Below are 24340 nucleotides of genomic sequence, written 5' to 3' on the forward strand. Positions count from 1 at the left end.
TTAGATAGGCACTCAGATAGCAAAATGGACAGCTATGAAAGAGGGAAGGGTCTGATTGATCTTAGAGTAGATTAAAAGATATGTACAGCCTTGTGGGCTGAAGCGCCTGTACTGTGCTGTTACATTCTTTATTCTATGTTCAAGGCAATAGAAAATCCAATAAAAGTAATACAATTTTTAAATCATTAACAAATAAAGCCTAATTAAAACATTAAAACTCTAAAGTACAGTAAGTAGAACATTAAAAATAAAATCATTTTTTAAATTAGTTTCTTATACTTGCTTCATTATTAGTAGGTTTAGATTTACCACTGAAACAAATGAGGTTTATCATCCTATTTCAAGTCAAAGACTCCATGTCGAGTCTAGAAAGAGATACAGTACCATTTTGCACTCAGTATGCCATGGAATGTTTGAACAATACTCATAGCCAGGAAGCTTTGTCCATTATTTGTATTTGTCCCAGATTGCAGAATACAATGATGGAAAGAATTTCACTACTCCTTACTCAGACTGGTTAGCTTTATGAAGCCCACTCAAGCATAGGCTCCATTTATAGCGTAAAATTCATGGTTCAAATGAAAAAGTGGGGGATCCGGGAGGCTAACATGAGCAGAGTGAATGGTAAATTTAACATGAAAGCATTTTGCACACCAGTGTGTGATGTGCAGTGAAAGAGAAATGCAAGATTTTGCCCAGCAATGTTTGTATTTAACGCTAGCCTAATGATAAATTAACCTACTTACTAGGACATCTTTGGACTGTGAGAGGAAACCAGAGCATCTGGAGGGAACCCACATGCTCACAGGGAGAATATACAAACTCCTGGCAGACGGCAGCGAAATTGAACTCCAAACTCCAAAATGTCCTGAACTGTAATAGCATTATGCTAACCACTATGTTACCATGATGGATTTACCCACACTGAGGAGTTCACAAACAGGTTATTTCTAGCATGAAATTAATTATCTCATTCAAAATCTAGGCTGACCACTTGGAAATACTAAACTGAAAATATTTAATGTTTGAGTTCTCCAGCTGGCCTAAATGATAAACTGCCATGTGATTATCTTAGAACACCTCCTGCTTATGTCTGGTTCATCCATAGCCACGTTCTAGATAGTCTGCGTCACAGAAACTCCGTCAATCTAATCTGTTGCAGTCGGGTGCCAGTTTGCGCTGGGAGCCACGATAATAGGAACAAGTCCATGTGAGTGAACTTCATCCAGCAGCTGATAGCTGACCTCCAATAAGCACAACTGCTCATCCTTTCTGACAGATGGTAAATTGAAAGTAGAATTGTGCGTATGAAGGAGGATGAAAAAGTGCTTCAAGGGAATATACACAAGCTGAGTGTGTGGACAAAACACAAATGCAATATAATGTCAAAAAATGTGAAGATATCCAAGTTGGTGACAAAATAAAAGTGATGTTCTTACTTAAACAGCAAGTGGACAGACATCACTGAAGTCAACATGCAGGTACAGTATGCTGTGATTAAGGCAAATATTATGTTGGCCTTTGATATGAGATTGTTTGAGTACAGGAGAAAAGGATGCATAAAGATTATAAAGCACCTAGCCTATAGTGAATATATAGTTTAGATTTTCTTACCAAAATAAGGATATATTTATCATGGAGGGAATACTGCAAAAGTTCACTAGATTCGTTCTCGGGATGGGAGGTAGGTTGTATGAGGAGAGATTGAGTTGACTAGACCTACATTCTTCAGAGTTTAGAAAAAAAACAGAATAGATTTCATTGAAAATTTGTTACAGCACCTCAGATTGGATGAAGGGAAGATGTTTTCCCTCACTGAAGAGTCCAGAATCTGGGGTATCAATCTCAGGATAAGGATATTTAGTATGAGGAGAAATTATTTCATCTGGAGTCTTTGGAAAACTTGCCATTCTGGAGGACTGTGTTGGCCCTGTCATTAACTTAATTCATTGCAAACACAAGGATCAATACATAACTGAATGTTAAGGGATATGGTGGGGGGGTGGGGTAATGCAGAAAACTGGCACTGAGGTAGATCCGCCATGATGTTGATTAATGGCAGAGCAAGATGGAATGAAGAGCACTATAGCACAATACAGGCCCTTTGGTCCATCTTGTTGTGCTAACCTTTTAACCTACTCTAAGATCAATCTAACTCTTCCCTCCCACACAGCCCTCCATGTTTCTATCATCCATGCACCTACCTAAGAGTTTCTTTAATGTCCTTAATTTTCTATTAACCATGTGACTCTTAAATGTTCTTAGCTTTAAAAATTAAAAGGACCATATGGCCAATTCTTCTTATTTTTATGTTGTCATATACAACTTCAACAGAAGAGTATTTTACCTTCATTGATTACGAGTATACACAGCTTTCTTGCTGCCCACTTGGGAAAATGCTATCCCAATGTTGTAGATGGCTGCCAGTCAGCCCTTGCATCCATGTTTGGGACAAATATCTCTGGACGGTAGAATGCTGGTGAAAATGCATTACTTAAATGCAAGACAAATTATTCCTCCCACCGTATAGTGCTGATGAGGAAGAAACTTCGAGGGAGTGTGTTTCATAGCACAGCAATGCAGGAGTTATTCAGTTTCTGTATCTATGTTGGTGATCTGAAACAGTTGAAGAACTAATCCCACACCTCTGCCCTTCCATCATGGATATATGAATGTTTTAACAGAGTTCTAGAGCACTACAGCACAGAAACAAGCCCTTTGGCCCATCTTGTCTGTGCTGAACTATTATTCTGTCTAGTCCCATCAAGCTGCACCTAGACCATTGCACTCCATCCCCTCCCATCCATATGCTTATCCAAATCTCCTAAATGTTGATCAACCTTCATCCTCCACTTCCTCTGGCAACATCTTACTTTTCAATTATGAGACGCCACAGTAGTGTAATAGTTAGCACAGTAGCAAAATGATTAGCTTTGGGGTTCTAACATTTTCTGTCATTCATTCGTTGGGGTTTTTCTTCTGTTGAGTGGACGTCTGTGGAGAATAAGGAATTCAGGTTGTATACTATATACATTCTCTGATATTAAATTGAACCATTGACCTATTGAACAATACCGTAGTTCAGGACATCAGAGTTCAGAGTTCAAATTGATTTCAGCATCCTCTGTAAGAAAGTTTGTACGTATTTCTCACAAATGCTTGGGTTCCCTGTGGGTGCTCCAGTTTCCTCCCACAGTCTATAGATGTTCCCATTAATAGGTTAATTGGTCATTATAAACTGTAATTATTTTATAAACTGTAATTAGTTATTATAAACACTGCCTGGGCAGGGCTAAAAGCATTATCAAAGATGCATCTCACTCTAACCATGGACTTTTTAACTCTCCTCCCATCCGGTAGGCACTACAGGAGCCTCTGCTCCTGCTCCAGCAGGCACAGGAAGAGCTTCTTCCCTGAGGCTGTGACTCTGCTGAACCTTACATCACAGCGCTGAGCAGCATTGCACCCATATTGTACTGTCTCACTACTTGTATATTTGTGTGCTGTAGCACTTACTTTTTATTCGCAGTTATTTTGTAAATAATACTATTCTTTTGTACTTCTGTTCAGATGCTAATTGCATTTCATTGGCTTTGTATCTGTACTCAGCACAACAACAATAAAGTTGAATCTAATCTAATCCAATGTGATTCGGCTAGGGTTGAATAGGTGAGTTGCTGGGAGACACAGCTTGGTGGGCGTGTTCCTTGCTGTATCTCTGTATAAATAAATTCACCCTTAACCCTTGATTTCTAGTTATAGTCTCACCTTACCTCAGAGGAAAAATCCTGCGTGCATTTCAAAGTTCAAAGTAAATTTATTATCAAAGTACATAGGTATGTGCCACCATATACAACAACCCTGAGTTGCATTTTCTTGAAGGAATACTCAACAAATTCATAACAGAGTAATAAGCATAATAGAGTCAATGAAAGGCCACACCAACTTAGGTATTCAACCGATGTGCAAAAGACTAAAAACTATGCAAGCACAGAAAGAAGGAAATAATAATAACAAATTAACAAGCAGTAAACATCAAGAATGTGAGATAAAGAGTCCTTGAAGATGAGTTCATAAATTGTGGGAACATTTTAATGACGGGGCAAGTGAAGTTGAGTGAAGCTATCCCCTTTGGTTCAACAGCCTGATGGTTGAGGAGTAATAACTGTTCCTGAACCTGGTGTTGTGAATTCTCAGACTCCTAAACCATCTTCCTGATGGCAGCAGTGAGAAGAGAGCATGACCTGGCTGGTGGGAGTCCCTGATGATGGATACTGCTTCCCTTCAACAACACTTCATGTAGACATGCTCAATGGTGGAGAGGGCTTTACCTGTGGTGGACTGGGCTGCATCCACTACTTCTTGCAGGATTTTCCATTCAAGGGCATTGGAGTTTCCATTCCAGGATGTGATGCAGCCAGTCAATACACTCGCATGAAGGTTGAATATGTTGGTAATTTATTCCCTGGAATTTAGGAAAATGAGGAGAGATTTGATAGAGGTGTACTGTAAGTGGTATAGAAAAGGTAAATATGTTTTGAGAGGTTGGTGATGAAACATATCGACTCCTGTCTGAGAAGCAGCTTGGTCCATTCCAATTTGCCTGCCTTCACAACAAGTCCTCAGCAGATGTCATATCATCGGCTATTACTCAACTCTGGAACATCTGGACATCAAATGTGTATACACCAGGATGCTCTTTATCAACTACAGCTCCGCATTCAACACTATCATCCCCTCAAAACTAATCAATAACCTTCAAGACTTTGGCCTCAATACTTCCTTGTGCAATTGAACCCCAGTCAGTTTGGATTGGCGAATACATCTTCTCCACAATCTCTATCAGCAGTGGTGCACCACAAAGCTGTGTGCTTAGCCCCTGCTCTATTCGCTTTATGATTTCAGAGCACCTGTTCTGAGCCCAGCACACAAGAGCAATTACAATGAAGGTAAGGCAGAGCCTCTACTTCCTTGGGTGTTTGCAAAGATTTGGCAAAACTTTAACAAACTTTTGAAGATGTATAGAGGAGAGTATATTGACTGACTACATCACAGCCTGGTACGAAAACACCAATGCTCTTGAACAGAAAATCCTGAAAAATGTAGTGGATACAGTCCAGTGCAGCATGGTTAAAGCCCTCCCCTCCATTGAGCACATCTACACAGACCATTGTTGCAGCAAAGCAGCATCCATTATCAGGGACTCCCACTACCCAGGACATGCTGGCTTCTCACTGCTGCCATGAAGAAGAAGATACGGGAGTCTCAGGACTCACACCACCAGGTTCAGGAACACTTTTTGCCCCTCAGCCATCAGGCTCATGAACAAAAGGGATAACTTCACTCAATTTCACTTGCTCCATCATTGAAATGTTACAAAAGGCAATGGGATCACTTCAAAGACACTTCATTTCATGTTCTTGATATTTATTGCTTATTTAATTATTAATATTTCTTTCTTTTCATATTTGCACAGTTTGTTGTCGCCAGCACACTGGTTGAATGCCCAGATTGGTGCAGTCTTTCATCGATTGTATTATTGTTATTATTCTGTTATGGATTTTTTGAGTATGCCCACAAGAAAATAAATCTCAGGGGTATTTATATCTGGTGACATATATGTACTTTGATAATTAATTTACTTTGTGCTTTGAACTTTAATTCCTCAACATTTATATCAGGAAACCCACTCCTATGTCCTCTCTCAGGTTAGACCTGGCACAAAATCCTTAAGGCAATCAATTTGACTAAAGATCTTATAGTTGAGAGGACAAAGAATAAGATATGTAATAGTTTTCTTTTTGAATTATTTCAGGCACAAGAGACTGCAAAGGCTGTAAACTAAAACAAAAGACAATAAACACTTGAAACTTTGATAATTTATTTACCGCACATCTGTTGATTTTCTCCAGCAGTTCGTCTGATGCTTTTCCGAAACTTATTTATGTGTGCCATAACTTTTAGGGGGTATATGGGGTGGGGTATAATTTTAAGGCAATTGGAGGAAAGTATATGAAGGCTGTCAGAGGTAAATTCCTTACACAGTGTGTGGAATGCCCTGCCAGGGGTGGTGGTAGAGCCAGCTACATCAGGGGCCTTTAAGAGACTCCAAGATAAAAACATGGATGATTATGTAGGAGGTTTACCTGTCAAAATCTGAACCATTAAATCTGCTTCTACCTACATTCTGGACTTGGTAATTAAAGAAAGGCATTTCTCATCCTATTGTACTCTCCCCAACCCCTCATCCATTTTTAAAGAATCATGCATTTTATTTTATTTTGGATACCTACTTACTGGTGGAAACTCTTTCTCTTGCTTTCTGTGGAAAAGACATAGCTGGGCAGTTCTGTACATTATTGGATAGCAGCCAGCCCTGCAGCTGAACAGGAATAGCACAGCTCAGGGACCAGATGTTGTGGTGCACTAGTTTACTGCACTACATCTGGGAAATTGTCAGGCCCACAGCTTTCAGTGCACTTAGCAGTTTTTTTTAATGTCAAGTGAGGACAGGTCCTACCGATTTACATTCCCACAGCAGGGCTTTGAGTGACAGGTGGACATGGTTCAAAAGCAGGTGATGATTTACACATCCATCAAGATTATTGGAAAAGAAACAGGTCGGCGGACCTAAATATGAGTTCCAGCCATGCAATTCTCTACAACAACCTTCACTGGTAAGCTTTTCCTCTATTAACAAGAAGAATTACTATCACTTCTTCAACCACAATTTAACAGCATTAATAAATATTCAATTGAACAAATCATCTGTGTAATGCTGAGAGAAGATTTTTTTTTCATTTTTTTATTGAATAGAGCAGTGTAGGCCCACCCGGCCCTTCAAGCTGTGCCGCCCAGCTTTCCCACAATTTAATCCTAGCCTAATCACGGTACCAGATGTAGGAGGAAACCAGAGCACCCAGAGGAAACCCACACCATCACGGGGAGAATGTACAAGCTCCTTACAGGCAGCGGTGGGAATTGAACACGTGTCACCGGTACTGCAAAGCACTGTGCTAACCACTACGCCAGCATGCCATCCCTAATTCAGATTGGAAATCTGACCAGCATCAAGGACGACTTCAAAAGATAGCACCACAGTACTGTGGCAGTTAGCACACTATTACAGCTCAGGGCTTCAGGAGGTCAGAGTTCAATTCCAGCATCCTCTGTAAGAGTTTGTACATCCTCCACCTGGTTTTCCTCCGGGGTGCTCCAGTTTCCTCCCATATTCCAAAGATCTACTGGTTATTAGGTTAATTCGTCATTGTAAATTGTCCTGTCGTCAGGCTAGGATTGATCAGGCGAGTTGCTGGGCGATGCGACTCGTTAGACCGGAAGGGCCTGTTCCAAGCTGCATATCTAAATAAAATATCTAAGGAAATAATAAAATAAAAGGCAATGACTCAGAAAGGTGGCATCCAATAGTCATCACCCAGGTCATGCCCTCTTCTCATTGCTCATCGGAATGAGGTTGCAGAGTAGTGTAATTGGTGGAAATGTACATAATTCACAAACACTGATATTGAGCTGGGGTTCACTTTAAGAGGCTGGTCTGACATGATGATGTATTATGAGAAGATCTGTTACCACACTTTTATTATTCAGTGTTTGGAGTACAATAAATGAGTTGTTGTGGTTATTCTTTTTCTTTCTTTTTCCAATATTTTTATCAAATTTCATATACACAAATATAGAATTCATAAGGATACTTATTATAAATCAAAATAAGATATCACAAAATGCTCTATGTATAAATCACACTGATACAATCGTGGTATCCCATATTCATGATCAATCAAAAAAAATAAATGGAATTATGAAATACAATAATATGGTTAATTATTAAAAAAACTACACCCACTACCAAGACAAAAAAACAGGAGGAAAAAAAAAGAGTACTTTACCATATAGTGTTTTATAATAATGACCCAGATCTATATTTCAATAACAATAACAATTCAAAGATTTCAAAAATAGTTCAGAAAGGGTCCGAGCGTTAGAAAATCTTGGTTAGAATCAGAAATCGAAAAACGAATCTTCTCTAAATTTAAACATGAGGAGAGCCAATGCCTTAACCACTTGGCCACGTAAAGTAAATTTTATTATCAAAGTATATACTGTATATGTTACCATATACATCCCTGAGATCTATTTTCTTGTGGGCATACTTAATGAATCTCTAGAATAACCATAATAGAAACACATCAGGCATTCAACTAGTGTGAAAAAACAAAACGAAATAACAAATAAGCAATAAATATCGAGAACATGAGATGAAGAGTCATTGAAAGTGAGTCCATTAGTTGTGGCAACATTTCAATAACGGGGTAAGTGAAGTTGAGTGAAGTGATCCCCTTTAGTTCAAGAGCTTGATGTTTGAGGGGTAATAACTATTGCTGAACCTTGTGCTGTTATGAGGTTCCTGTACCTTCTTCCTGATGGCAACATGAACATACAAGAAAAATGATAAGGCACTGAGGAGTGCAGTAGAACAGAGGGATCTGGGAATTCAGACACAAAATTCCCTAAAAGTGGCGTCATAGGTAGATAGGGTCATAAAAAGAGCTTTTGGTACATTGGCCTTTATTAATCAAAGTATTGAGTATAAAAACTGTAATGTTATAGTGAGGTTGTATAAGGCATTGGTGAGGCCGAATCTGGAGTATTGTGTGCAGATTTGGTCACCGAATTACAGGAGGGATATTAATAAGGTTGAAAGAGTGCAGAGAAGGTTTACAAGGATGTTGCCAGGACTTGAGAAAATCAGTTACAGAGAAAGGTTGAATAAGTCAGTACTTTATTCCCTGGAGTGGAGAAGAATGAGGGGAGATTTGATAGAGGGTTATAAAATTATGATGGGTATTGATAGAGTGAATGCAAGCAGGCTTTTTCCACTGAGGCTAGGGGAGAAAAAAAACCAGAGGACATGGGTTAAGGGTGAAGGGGGAAAAGTTTAAAGGGAACATTGGGAGGGGGGCTTCTTCACACACAGAGTGGTGGGAGTATGGAATGAGCTGCCAGATGAAGTGGTAAATGCAGGCCCACTTTTACATTTAAGAAAAACTTGGACAAGTACATGGATGAGAGGTGTATGGAGGGATATGGTCCGGGTACAGGTCAGTGGGACTAGGCGGAAAAATGGTTTGGCACAGCCAAGAGGGGCCAAACGGCCTGTTTCCGTGCTGTAGTGTTCTATGGTTCTATGACATAACATCACATATCCATTGAGTATGTGTGGGGGGGGCAACCTCCATCCAATTAAGCAAGATCGCCCTCCTAGCCATAAGAGAAATAAAAGCCAGTATCCACAAATGAGAAGGCTCCAAAATTATAGCTCTTTCCCCAACAATACCAAATAAGGCAGTCAAAGGATCGGGCTTAAAGTTAACTTTAAAAAGTACAGAAAAAGTTTGGAATACAGCTTTCCAATATTTTTCGAACATGACCAAAACATATGAATTAATGAAGCCTCTCCATTATTACATCTGTCACAATAAGGAGATATATCTGCAAAAAAACTAGGGAGCTTGTCTTTAGAACTATGAGCCCCATGTACCACTTTAAATGGTAGGAGGGAATGATGAGTACATAATGACAAAGAATTAACCATTTTGAAAATAGCCCTCCAGGTCTCATCAGATAATGAAGGCTTTAAATTCATTATCGTTTTAAATTTTGTCTAAAGGAGCCATTCTCAGCCCCAACAACAGACCATAAATATAAGATACTGAGCCATTATCAAAAGGTGTCAAATAAAAAAACTACATCTATTATGTTCTTATCTGGGCTAGTAGGAAATATATGTAGTTTAGACCTTAAAACATCTCTAACTTGTAGATATCGAAAAAGGTGGGTATTTAATAGGTTATACTTCACTGAGTGCTGCCCAGGAGAAGAAAGAAGCCCTCCAACAAACAGATCCTGAAATAGTTTAATGCCTAATCTATCCCATTCTCTAAAAAACAGGTCAGTCATAGATGATTTTTTAAAAAATTAGAAAAAATAAGAGTAGAAAGGGAAAATCTCAATAAACCAAAATGTTTTCTAACCTGTAGACAGATCATCAAAGTGTGTTTAACCACCAAACTGTCAGTTAATTTATTTAAAGATAAAGGAAGAGGGGATCCAAGAAGAGAAATAATAGAAAATTTTGTTACAGAGTTAGCTTCCAAAAAGACCCATATTGGACAATCCTCACGATTAATATAATATAACAGAACGTAAGATTTCGTATGGGCCTGTACTTTGCTGTACTATTCTATGTTCTATGTTCTAATAATATAACCTAAAATTGGGTAAAGCAAGGCCTCCGTTCTTCTTAATTTTTTTGAAGGTGGGCTTTATTTAATTGGGATTTTCTGTTCTTCCATAGAAAGAAAGAAAGAAAAAAAGAAAGAAATAATCGAATCTAAAGAATCAAAAAAAGACTTAGGAATAAAAACAGGTACGGCTTGAAAAAGGTATATAAGTTCAGGTAAAATATTCATTTTAATAGAATTAATTCGACCAAACAACGATAGAGAGGTGATCAATTAGAAAGTGTCTTTTTCACATATTTCATTAAGATTAGAAAATGTTCTTTGAATAGATCTTTATAATTCCTAGTGATTGTTACACCCAAATATGTAAATTGTTTTCTTGCAATTTTAAAAGGAAGGTTAATATCGGTTGGTATCAAATTAACATAGATAGACCATAGAATAGTACAGCACAGTACAGGCCCTTCGGCCCACAATATTGTGCCGACCCTCAAACCCTGCCTACCATATAAGCCCCACCTTAGATTCCTCCATATACCTGTCTAGTAGTCTCTTAAACTTCACTAGTGTATCTGCCTCCACCACTGACTCAGGCAGTGCATTCCACGCACCAACCACTCCCTGAGTAAAAAACCTTCCTCTAATATCCCCCTTGAACTTCCCACCCCTTACCTTAAACCCATGTCCTCTTGTATTGAGCAGTGGTGCCCTGAGGAAGAGGCACTGGCTATCCACTCTATCTATTCCTCTTAAGCTTTCTTAACTACCCTATCCACCTGTGAGGCAACTTTCAGGGATCTGTGGTCATGTACCCCGAGATCCCTCTGCTCCTCCACACTACCAAGTATCCTGCCATTTACTTTGTACTCTGCCTTGGAGTTTGTCCTTCCAAAGTGTACTACCTCACACTTCTCCGGGTTGAACTCCATCTGCCACTTCTCAGCCCACTTCTGCATCCTATCAATGTCTCTCTGCAATCTTTGACAATCCTCTACACTATCTACAACACCACCAACCTTTGTGTCGTCAGCAAACTTGCCAACCCACCCTTCTACCCCCACATCCAGGGCGTTAATAAGAATCATGAAAAGTAGAGGTCCCAGAACAGATCCTTGTGGGACACCACTAGTCACAATCCTCCAATCTGAATGTACTCCCTCCACCACCACCCTCTGCCTTCTGCAGGCAAGCCAATTCTGTATCCACCTGGCCAAACTTCCCTGGATCCCATGCCTTCTAACTTTCTGAATAAGCCTACCGTGTGGAACCTTGTCAAATGCCTTACTAAAATCCATATAGATCACATCCACTGCACTACCCTCATCTATATGCCTGGTCACCTCCTCAAAAAACTCTATCAGGCTTGTTAGACACAATCTGCCCTTCACAAAGCCATGCTGACTGTCCCTGATCAGACCATGATTCTGTAAATGCCCATAGATCCTATCTCTAAGAATCTTTTCCAACAGCTTTCCCACCACAGATGTAAGGCTCACTGGTCTATAATTACTCAGACTATCCCTACTACCTTTTTTGAACAAGGGGACAACATTTGCCTCCCTGCAATCCTCCAGTACCAATCCCATGGACAACGAGGACATAAAGATCCTAGCCAGAGCCTCAGCAATCTCTTCCCTCACCTTGTGGAGCAGCCTGGGGAATATTCCATCAGGCCCTGGGGACTTATCAATCCTAATGTATTTTAACAACTCCCTTAATATCAACATGCTCCAGAACATCAACCTCACTCATATTGTCCTCGCTATCATCAAGTACCCTCGCATTGGTGAATACCAAAGAGAAGTATTCATTGAGGACCTCGCTCACTTCCACAGCCTCCAGGCACATCTTCCCACCTTTATCTCTAATCGGTCCTACCTTCACTCCTGTCATTCTTTTTTTCTTCACATAATTGAAGAATGCCTTGGGGTTTTTCTTTACCCTACTCGCCAAGGCCTTCTCATGCCCCCTTCTTACTCTTCTCAGCCCCTTCTTAAGCTCCTTTCTTGCTTCCCTATATTCCTCAATAGACCCATCTGATCCTTGCTTCCTAAACCTCATGTATCCTGCCTTCTTCCACCTGACTAGATTTTCCACCTCACTTGTCACCCATGGTTCCTTCACCCTACCATGCTTCATCTTCCTCATCGGGACAAATCTATCCCTAACATCCTGCAAGAGATCTCTAAACATCGACCACACGTCCATAGTACATTTCCTTGCAAAAACATCATCCCAATTCACACCCGCAAGTTCTAGCCTTATAGCCTCATAATTTGCCCTTCCCCAATTAAAAATTTTCCTGTCTTCTCTGATTCTATCCTTTTCCATGATAATGCTAAAGACCAGGGAGCGGTGGTCACTGTCCCCCAGATGCTCACCCACTGAGAGATCTGTGACCTGTTACGTACCCCGTAACTGGGTTGCCAAACCAGCAGAAATGGATCACTCAGTTGGAGTCTGGAGTACTAGAACTAAGGAAGTTTTCTTTAAGAAACAAGCAACACAGTAATCGAAAGGATAATAAATGCAACAGTTCAGCGATGATAAACACACATGTGCACAGAATTAAGATAACAGCATCAAACAAGCTCTATTGTTGTCTAGGGGTAAATCACCAAATTTCAAAGTGACTCAAAGTTCAGTCCAGTTTAGTAGTTCAGTTCGCAGTAATCGTTGCCATGGCGATGGACAACGTGGGGGGGGAGAGAGAGAGAACAGGAACAACTGATCATTCAGACACGGCTTCACTCACAGACCGGCGATATGGCTCACAAGCAGCTTTTGGGCAGGTCCTTGGTGATGTCACCTGAGGTCACCGACTGTGACCCCTCCTCCAGATGCGGTCGATCCTCTGCAGTGAACCCGGCACCCAGGCAAGGGCGGACACACACCGGGTTCCTGCTGATCGTACCTTTCCACCCTGGCCGTTGTCTGGTACTTCCCACCGACTCGTGAGAGGCATACCGCTTCCAGGGTCTCGTTACCTCGGGTGGCGTGTGTGTCCTGCCTTAGCGAACCTGTCCCTTTTTATCCCCCTGCTGGGGTATCGCCTGTCCATCACTTCAAACAGTTCAAGATTCAAAGGGGGGAGCCGCTCCAGACAGCTCTCTCTCCCCCGTCCCTTCATTACACATCTCCAGATGCTGTTTCATTGTGTCCCTTATCCCTCTCTTGAAGACAGGTGGCAGACCAACTGCTGATCACACAGGACAGCTAACATCTTATCTATGTGTATTCGTCACAGACCTGACTCAGTTCATTGCCTAGTACTAGATCTACTATGGCATTCCTAGTCGGCCTGTCCACATACTGTAACAGGAATCCGTCCTGGACACACTTAACATACTGTGCCCCATCCAATCCATTGGAACTAATCAGGTGCCAATCAATATTAGGGAAGTTAAAGTCACCCATGATAACAACCCTGTTATTTTTGCACCTTTCCAAAATCTGCCTCCCAATCTGCTCCTCTGTATCTCTGCTGCTACCTGGGGGCCTATAGAATACCCCCAATAGGGTAACTGCTCCCTTCCTGTTCCTGACTTCCACCCATATTGACTCAAAAGAGGATCCTGCTACATTACTCACCCTCTCTTAGCTGTAATAGTATCCCTGACCAGTAATGCCACCCCTCCTCCCCTTTTTCCACCCTCTCTATCCCTTTTAAAGTGCTGAAATTCAGGAATATTGAGAAACCATTCCTGCCCTGATGCCAGCCAAGTCTCTGTAATGACCACTACATCATAATTCCATGTATGTATCCAAGCTCTCAGTTTATCACCTTTGTTCCTGATGCTTCTTGTATTAAGGTACACACATTTCAGCCCTTCTACCTTACTGTCTTTACACCGTTTATTCTGCTCCTCTTTCCTCAAAGCCTCTCTATATGTTAGATCTGGCTCTACTCCATGCACTTCTTTCACTGCTCTATCGCTCCAAATAAGCAAAAATCTTATTCCTTTTCACAGGATGATTTAACCCTTTCACATTAAAACTAAGTAAATTAGTATTTCGATCCATTTTAAATAATAATTAACAGAAGAGTTAAAAGATCTGACCATAAAGTATTAAAACCAGAGAACGAACCATAAAATAAGGTACTCGAACAGAAAATTTGGATGGTAGCCCAACCCAGCTTCCAGAGAAAAAAGAAAAAAGAGACCCCATCCCCTCCCCCTCCCAAAGCTAAAAAGCCGGCTAAAGGACAGTGAGCATACTAACCTTAAAGACAACCCTCCCAAAGAAATCTTGCTGGCAAAACTCCAATCATCCAAGGTTACTATGTTCCTACCAAGACAAAACAGACAAAAAAAACTTATATCAGAAATCCAAAACATAAAAGCATTCATTTTAACAATTTCAAAAAAAATATAGAGAAACCTCAAAAAAAGAATGAAGTAGTAAGAAAATCAAAGAAAATATCAAAAAACAAGATATATAAACGGTCAAAACATAAGTTTATTAAAACCTTACTCTATCCAACATTAAAAAGATAATTGCTCTTGTAAAAGATATAACACAATTAATCTTCTGCTTTCAAAAACTTCTGTGCATGTTCAACCAATCCCAGCCATTTCTGCACACCATTTTTCAGAACGATTCTATGCCGTGTGGGGAAGCAAAGGGAGGGCTTAAACCCTTTATTATAAAGCAGCACCATAACCTCTTTGTACTTAGCACGTTCAGCCAATTACCTCCGGTGTATAATCTTCCACAAATCTGATCATCTTCCCGTTGTAATCGATCATTCCTACTCAATGGGTATGACGGATTAAAAGCTCCTTAGTATGAAATTTATGAAAACGTAAAATAACCGACCTACGTTGCTCTCCCAACTTTGATTTGGGGGCCAGCGACCGATGGGTGCAGTCCAACTTAGGCACAGACGGCAATAAATCAGGGAATAGCTGCTTCAAAAAGCTTGCAAAGAACTCCATGGGGTGGGCACCTTAAATTGATTCTTCAAGACCCAGAAAACGTAAATTGTTCCTTCTGTTCCTGCTTTTCAGGTTGACTACCTTCTTTGTTAATTTTTCATTAGATAATAATAATTTTTTTCAGAGCTTACTCATGTCTTCCAAGTCTGCTTCCAGTATCGACAAAGTTTCTTTATTCTCCTTAATTCACTTTTCATGTTCGATTAGCGTTTGTTGAATAGTGTCCAACTTGACATTAAGATATTGAAATTCCTCAGAGAGTTCTGTTCTTGGAAATCTCCAATTGATTCCAAAGTGGTTGGAGAATCATCTTCTTTTTCTTTTGCAGAAGCTTTAGTCTTTCTCAAAGACATAATAGAGCAACATTGAGATTTATAATAAGGTTTCAAAAAACTAGTAGGAAACAAAAAGATAGATAAGGTAGGAGGAAGTTCAAAAAGATGTTACCCCATCAGCTGCCAGCAGGCCTCTCCAGTTATTCTTAAATGTAAAATGCCGTACGCTGTTTTATTTGTGAACACCTACATTGGTGACCACGATGCTTCAGGACGATTCCAGAGTTTATTAAACATGTCGGCCGATGTAGTCACTTTGAAACTGTCAGAGTTTTGGGAGCAAAATGCCGTTGTTTGGTTCATACAAGCCGAGGCCCAATTCACACTGCAAGAATTCTCCACTGACAACATCAAATATTCCTATGAGGTAGCATCGCTCAGCAGCTTCAGTCAAGTCTACTAGAACACCCAGATGAACACAACAAATACCGATCATTGAAAGGTCACCTTTAACAGACTTTTGGGGCTAATGGATCACATGCTGTCTTTCCTGGGAAATCACCATCTTGTTTTATTTTTAATCAGAATCACAATCAGGGGATAGCTGCTCAATATTGCAGCTCAATGCAATACATAATATAGAAAAAGAAAGATAAATGAAATAAAAATAATAATAAATAACAAGTAAATCAATTACAGTATACATATATCAAATAGATTAAAAAGTGCAAAAACAGAAATACTGTATATTAAAAAAAAAGTGAGGTGGTGTCCAAGGGTTCAATGTCCATTTGGGGATTGGATGGCAGAAGGGAAGAAGCTGTTCCTGAATCGCTGAGTGTGTGCCTTCAGGCTTCTGTATGTCCTACCTGATGGTAACAGTGAGAAAAGGACATGCCCTGGACGCTGCCTTTCTGAGACACCGCTCCCTGAAGACGTCCTGGGTACTTTATAGCCTAGTACCCAAGATGGAGCTGACTAGATTTACAAATGTCTGCAGCTTCTTTCGGTCCTGTGCAGTAGCCCAGCCCCAGACCAGACAGTGATGCAGCCTGTCAGAATGCTCTCCATGGCACATCCATAGAAGTTTTTGAGTACTTCATGCAGCAAATACCTGATCAAGTTCACATAGCCCGCACTAATGTACCCATGAAGGGCTATAGGGAGCTTGCTAAAATGGCTGACAGTCAACACGCAGCCAGGCTGCGATTCATAATTCGTCCTCCTTTCCCTACCTCAAAAAGCCCAGTCATCACTATTGTTCTTGACTCCATAAGTGGCCTTTCACATCAAGGTTGGAAGGCCTCACTGAAAATGGTTGGACTAAGGTTGAGGAAGGATCTGTGTAATTGGACGGCAGTCTGTGATCAGTGCCACGGAGCAAAAATTTACCTTCATGTTCAGGTGGTATTGGCATCTTTTGAGGCCCCTGCGTGACAGTTTGACCACATCAATGTGGACCTTGTTTGTTCTCCCGTGGTTTCACACACTTCCTTACCATGGAGAACCATACCACCAGGTAGCTTGAGATCATCCCTCTAGTATCAATGATGGCCGCAGATGTGGTTCAGGCATTCATCAGCACTTGGGCTGCTCGGTTTGGCATTTTTTCTGACCGCAGTCCCCAATTCATATCAGACCTCTGGGCTGCGATAGCCCAGAATCTCAACGTTAGGCTATAATCACACCACAGTGTGTCACCCACAGTTCAATGTCCATGAAAGCGGTTTCACCGCTCTTTAAAGGCTGCTCTGAGTGCTTCCCGGATGGATGAGTATTGGAACAATCATCTCTCATGGGTCCTGCTGGGTCTCAGATCAACTCCAAAGGAGGACCTGCAGTCATCTGCAGCTGAGTTAGTATACAGCAGCCGTTATGTGTGCCAGTAGATTTTATTCCTAGTGCCATGACTATCTGATCAGCCTCTTAACAGCGTTCCACTCTCCTCAGTAAATTCAATTCCTTTGCATCACTCTTGGGTTCTTGTGGACCTACATTCTGCCTCGTTTGTTTTCATCTGCCATGATGCACACCAACATTCCCTTAGGGCCCCTCATGATGGCCTGTTCCATGTTTTGGAATGGAGAGAAAAGACTTTTATCATAGATAAGAGGGGTAAACCTGAATGTGTTTCAATAGTCCACCTTAAACCTGCCCACCAAGATTTGGAAGATTTTGCTACCATGTCCCTGCTGTCATGACATGACCTTGAGCATGTGAACACACCTCTAGGCGAGCCAGAGGCACCTGCTGTCCTCCACCCATAAAACATAGGACCTGAACTGAAGTTTGACCAGCTCCAGACAGGCTTATAATGCCATTTTTAGTGAATTCTGGGGGTGGGGATAATGCAATTGGTGGAAACGCGCATAATTCACAACTAGGGACATTGAATTAGGGTTCAGTTTGAGAGGCCGGTCTTACGTGATGGTGTATCATGTGAATTTGTTACCAAGCTCTTTGTGTTGTGTTTGGAGTATAATAATTGAGTTGTTATGGTTTTTCTTAAGCATAAAATGCCTCACGTCATTTTATTTGTGAAAACCTTCAGAGTTTAGGAGCCTGAAGACACACACTCAACATTTTAGGAACAGCTTCTTCTATTCTGCCATCAGATTTCTGAATGAACAAAGAACCAACCCTTGAACACCACCTCTTTATTACTTACTCTCTTTTTGTGCTACTTCGTTGAATGTATATGTATAGTTTTTTGTGTATGTGTGTGTATATATGTGTGTGTGTGTGTGTATATATATATATATATATATATACACACACACACACACACAGATGTCAGTGATATATAACCTGAATTTGATTCTGATTGAGTGGATAGTCTTCTAATTCAGTGAGATTTGTTGAATAAGATGATTACTTCTCATTTCCCACTGTTTTAATTTAACCTTGCTGCAAGAAATGATAATCAATGCATACAGTAGTTAGAGCTTGATGAGTTTTATTGTTACATTTTAATGTATTAAAATGACATCACCTTATCTCATTTTTCTTTAAATTGAAGATTATTCTTGAGGTAAATATGTCAGGATTTTGGAGGATGACTAAGACATTTATCCTAGACTTTAATAATAATTCTAAATGTCATAACCATGGTAAAGGTAATCTATCAGTCTCTTAATGATAATGGTAGAGAGACATTATGTAGAAATCAGTTCAAATGCTTGCCAGGTTGGATATGAACATACCTTGAACATGTGTGATTAAGAACATGGAACAGTGCAGCAAAGAACAGGTCCTTCAGCACACAATGTTGAGCTGGACCAAATAAATTAATAATCAAATAGCAAAATAAACTAATCTCTTCTATCTATACTATGTCCATATCCTTTCATTTTCCTCACATTCTTGTGCCTATCGAAACATCTCTTAAAAGTCCCTAATGCATCTGCCTCTACCATCGCCCCAGGCAATACATTCTAAGCATCCACCACCCTTTGTGTAAAAAAAACTTGCCCCCTCTCACCTTAAATACATGCCCTCTGGTATTAGACACTTTGATCCTGGGAAAAAGAAACAGTCTGTCTACTCTATCTATGCCTTTCATAATCTTACACATTTCTATCAGATCTCTCCTCAGCCTCTGCCGTTCCAGAGAAAACAACCCATGTTTGTCCAACCTTTCATCATTGTCTATGCCCTCTTATCTAGGCAGCATCCTGGTAAAGCTTTTCTGAAACCTCTTCAAAACCTCAACACCCTTCCTATAATGGGGTGACTAGAAATTTATGCAATATTCCAGATGCAACCTAACTAGGGTTTTATAAAGCTGCAACATTACCTCTTGAGTTTTACACTCAATGCCTCGACAAATAAAGGCAAGCATGTTATATGCCTCTTAACTGCCCTATCAATATCCGTAGCCACTTTCAAGCAGCTATGAATTTGGATCCCAAGATCTCTCTGCTCATCAACACTGCTAAGGGTCTTGCCCTTACTGTTTCTTTACATTTGACCTACTAAGGTGCAAACAGATCACATTTGGCTTGGTTTATACTCCATCTGGTATTTCTCCACCCATATCTGCAATTGTTCTGTATCCCATTGTATTCTTTGCCAGTCTTCTACACTATTGTTTTCACTTTTCCTTAATCTGCCTGCATATCTGTTTCTCAATGTCTCGGTGGCTATTGGGGGTCTGAGTGATTGCAACCTTTCTATTTTTGCATTCTACCCATATCGACTCCATTATGTCTCCTCTGGGTGCAGCTGTGACTAGTAGTGAAACTCACCATCCCTCTTTTACCTCCCTCCCTATCGTTTATAAAACATCAAAACCCTGTAACATCAAGCACCTATTCTTGTCCCTCTCTTAACCAAATCCCTGTAATGGCTACAACAATATAGTTCCATGTACTGACCCATACTCTGACTTCATCTTCTTTATCCACCATACTTCAAGCACTAAAATACACACAGTTCAAACTATCTTTCCTTTTGTATCTATTACTTTGCTCCTTCCTGTTTTTATTGACCCTGGCATCTACCTTCCTCTCCATCCCGGCACTTTCTGTTCTGGCACTCTGGTTCCCATCCCCCTGCCAAGCTAGCTTAAACCCTCCTGAGTAGCACTAGTGAACCTCTCTCCCAGGATATTGGTTTCCTTCCAATTTAGGTGCACCAGTCCCTCTGGTACAGGTCACTCCTGCTCCAGAAGTTGTTTCAATGATCCAAGAACCTGAAAGCCTGCCTCTTCAGCAGTTCCTCAACCATTCATTCATCTGTAATATTAACCTAATCCTGCCCCTGACTGGCACATGGCACCGGGAGTAATCCAGAGATTACTACCTTAGAGGTCCTACTCTTCAGCCTCTTTCCTAACTCTTTATACATTTTGTACAGGATCTCTTCCCCTTTTCAACATATGTCATTGGTGCCAATGTGCACCATGACCTCTTGCTACTCACCCTTCCCCTTGATAATTTTCTGCAGCTGCTCTGAGACATGCTGGCTGATCTCCTGGGAGGCAACATAACATCCTAGTTTCTCTTTCCCAGCCACAGAAATTTATGCTACAGTACAGTGCAAAAGCCTTGGGCAAGCTAGCTATATATGTGTGCTAAAGAATACTGTATATTCCAGCATCATACATAGCATACTAACAATGTTCAGCAAAACAACACAAACAAAAACAGCAGCAAAAAAAAGTTCCCTTTCCTCCCACCACACACTCACCCTCTCACATATACAAACAGGTGTCCAACCACAAGACAGGCTGCCTCCAGATTCTTTGGCCGAAGACTGTCAGACAATTGGCCTCCAATCTCCAGTCCATGGTCCAGACTTGCAGAAATCAAGCCTCCAACTTCCAGACACACTGACCCAAGCATTTTTGGGTCTAGACTTCCAGACTTGCCGACTTTGGGCTTGGAACTTTGGACTTCGACCTCTAGTATTGACCCCAGGACCCATTGATCACAGACAGACCTCTGACACCGGGTCACCAGCCTGGGAGATCACTGGTCATCGTGCCTCCTGACCACACAGACCTCATAACCCAGGGTTCACGGAGCTGGGATGTCCAGGACTTGCCAGCCATGGGGATCACTGGTCTTTGTCCAGAGCACTTGCCAACCCAACTCCCAGGGTTTGTTGTCTTTAGACTGCACCTTATCCTCCATTAATCCAAATAAAAATTTCTGTGTGGCCTTCCATTAATGTTGTTTTAAATACCATTGTAGAACACTTTTAGATATAATTCCTTGAGCATAGAATGTAAGTGGGAGTTAATAAAATAAACTACAACAGTTAAAGTAATAATTAGGAAACTGAAAGGCTAGGGTTCTGACCCCTGACAACTGCACACATGGTCTTGAAACTTTTATTACTTATAATGACCATTGGACTCAATCAAGTGAAATATTTGTCCTTGTTAGATGCACGCTAATGTAGTGGATAAAATGCCTGCATCTTGATAACACTGGGAAAATCTCTCCATTTAAAAGCTTTTATGCCCTATCACTACCGCAAAAGCATTGAATCATTAAGGAATTGTAGAAAATGGCAATCTAGTCCCTCGTTTAGACAGGACTATCAGCTGAAAAATTGGCAATGTGATAAAATGCAGAATAAAGCAGATTTGCTGCATATTTTATGGTGTTGTCAAAACAGTTTCTATGTGTCAACTAACTTAATATATGCAACAAAATGCAGCTATATTTTCTTCAATGACTATATTTCTGCCAGATGTCAAATAATAATTAATTAAGATTACAATTCCCATAGATCCTCAAAGAAAAACATATTCAACTAGCTACAGATTTTGAAGTCATAATTAAGTATTAGTATTTGATTTGTGACTTAGAGAGGGACATCTGCTTCACTCCACCAATGTGCCTAGCTCATTAAACACATTAATATCACTGAAACTACGGTTAGGATCATTGGATTTGCCAAACCTATCAAATAACTCCAGGAAAGCACCTATTCAACAAAAGTCAAACAGAATCAATTCTGTATATTTACCTATTAATTTTTCAGCAAAGTGACTGATGGATGAGCCAAGACTCAATGAATCTTCCAGTGTACAAGGAGATCATTCAGCCCCTTGTGTATGTGCTGGCTGATTTAAGGATTCATCCTATTCACATGTTCTTTCTGAAGCATCCTACTGATATTTCTACCAAAAAGTAATCTATTTCTTTTTTGACTGCTAGAAAACTTTAATGTTCCTTTCTCAACTTACCCTCAGATTCCCATTCAACCACTTATCGTAAGTACATTGAAACATACAGTGAAATGCATCATTTGCTTTCACAATCAACATAACGTAGGGATGTGCTGGGGGATAGCCTGCAAGTGTCACCACACATTCTAGTGCTAGCATAGCATGCTCACAGTGTTCACGGAACAACATAAAAAACAACAGCAGCAGAACAATTGCAAAAAAACAACGGCAAAATAAATCCCTTTCCTCCCTCCTACTCAGCCAAGCACACACAAGACAGTTCTCCAAAACCAGGACAGGTCATCTTCAGCCTCTAGACTTCAGCAGACTCAGACATGTAGACAAATGGCCTTCAATTTCTCCAGCGGACTCACAGACCCAGGACTCCGGCCATCACACCTCAACTTTTAGACTTTCGATCGACCTTCAGGCTTTGATCTTCAATGCTGACCCAGGACACGCTGATGACAATGAATGACTTTAGCACAGTGTACGACAATGACCACATTTTCCATCACTGGAAACAATCTCTTGTGTTCTGTGGAAACCTTCAAACACTCTCCAAAACTTTGACAATCTTCCCAACATGTAGTGCCCAAAACTGGAAACAATTCCCTAGAATTTTCCAGTAAAGCAGTGTTTTATGAAGGTAAAGCTAGCTTCCTTGATTTTGTACTCTCCATCTCTCTTTACATGTTCAAAGATACCGTGTGGCTTTTGATATCATTTTGCCTCGCCTTAAATGAACCTTTGTGCATTTTCAGATTTTGGAATGTGGCTATTGCTGGTAAAGTAGGTACTTATTACAAACTATTATTATCTTTGAGAAGGTGGTCGGGAGCCATCTTCCATAACTACTGACGTACTTCTCATGTTATTTGGGTAGTGTGTTTCAGAGTTTAGAACTAGCAATAATAAAGAAGTTTTGGTTAAAGTCAAAGTAAATTTATTATCAAAGTATGTATACGTTACCATATACTATCATGAGATTTATTTTCTTGTAGGCATTTACAGGAAAGAAAAGAAATAAGAAAAATTATGACTTCCAGGGCGCCTCGAGGCGACTCGTGTGGCAGCAGAACTCTCAATGGATCCTGACAATTGAATTTATGAAAAAATGTTACATAAGCAAAGGTGACAAATACCCAATGTGGAAGTGAAGACAAATTGTGCATATAAAAAATAAATAATATTGAGAACATGAATTGCAGAGTCCTTGAAACGGCGTCTGTACATTGTGGAATCATTTCAGAGTTGTGATGAGTGAAGTTATCCACGCTGGTTCAGGAGCCTGATTCTTTGTAGAGAAATAATTGCTCCTGAATGTGGTGGTGGTGACTTTTTCAAGTGAGGATTGTGTGCAGTTTTCAACTGTCTAATGATGCTGGTCTTGCTGCCCTTGTTGTTTTTGATGGTAGAAGTCATGTATTTGAGAGGTGCTGTCAAATTCCACTGCATTTCGCAAATAGTACAAAATAGAGCCATGGGGAGTTCAGAAAGCAATCATTTCTGCTATGTATGACAGGCTCGATTAAACAGTATGGAATTTTGAGAAATCCCTATGAGGGAATGAGATTCTCAAATGGTACACATTGAAGAATTAACCACGACAATAAAGTTCCAGTTCAGAGTACATTTATTATCAATGTATGTATACTATATACCACCTTCAGATTTGTCTCCTTACACCCAGCCACAAAACAAAGAAACTGAACAGAACCCATTACAAAGAAGACTGTCAAACACCCAATGTGCAGGAAAAAAATGGAACATACAATGAGAGTAAACAAGTAACCTTTAGAACTGAAGTTCACAAAAGTGAGTCCACAGCCACGAAGCCAATCATCTCTGCAGCCAATCCAGGAGCCCGTTAGTTACAGGCCATAGCCACAGTTCAGTGCAGAGACAAGAAATCCCCCATGGAGAAGTGAGCAGAGCTATCAACTCTATCTTAAATAGAAAACTGTAACAATAAAACAATAAAAACACCCAAAGGTAACTGGAGTAAAGAATAGCCCCCATCTCCCCAGTTACAATCTACAACTTCTATGATGGTGCCAGACCCATCAGCCCAAACTCCCCTGCCTATCACAACCATTCTTTCCTGGGACCCTATTTGCACTATTCAATCTACCAAAATGGGTCAGACACCTAGGTGGTGTACTAAAGATTACCTAATGA

General features: G+C 40.4%; 1 long non-coding RNA gene across 1 annotated transcript; it reads left to right on the forward strand.

Moving 5' to 3' along the window:
* The first annotated feature begins 1173 nt into the window (after positions 1-1173).
* LOC134346358 (uncharacterized) lies at positions 1174-23364 on the forward strand. Its single transcript, XR_010017917.1, has 3 exons — positions 1174-1481; positions 10376-10447; positions 23164-23364. It is a non-coding gene; the product is annotated as an uncharacterized LOC134346358 (long non-coding RNA).
* Positions 23365-24340: the final 976 nt, after the last annotated feature.

The sequence above is a fragment of the Mobula hypostoma genome, chromosome 5 (assembly GCF_963921235.1).
Source record: "Mobula hypostoma chromosome 5, sMobHyp1.1, whole genome shotgun sequence".
NCBI classification, from domain to species: domain Eukaryota; kingdom Metazoa; phylum Chordata; class Chondrichthyes; order Myliobatiformes; family Myliobatidae; genus Mobula; species Mobula hypostoma.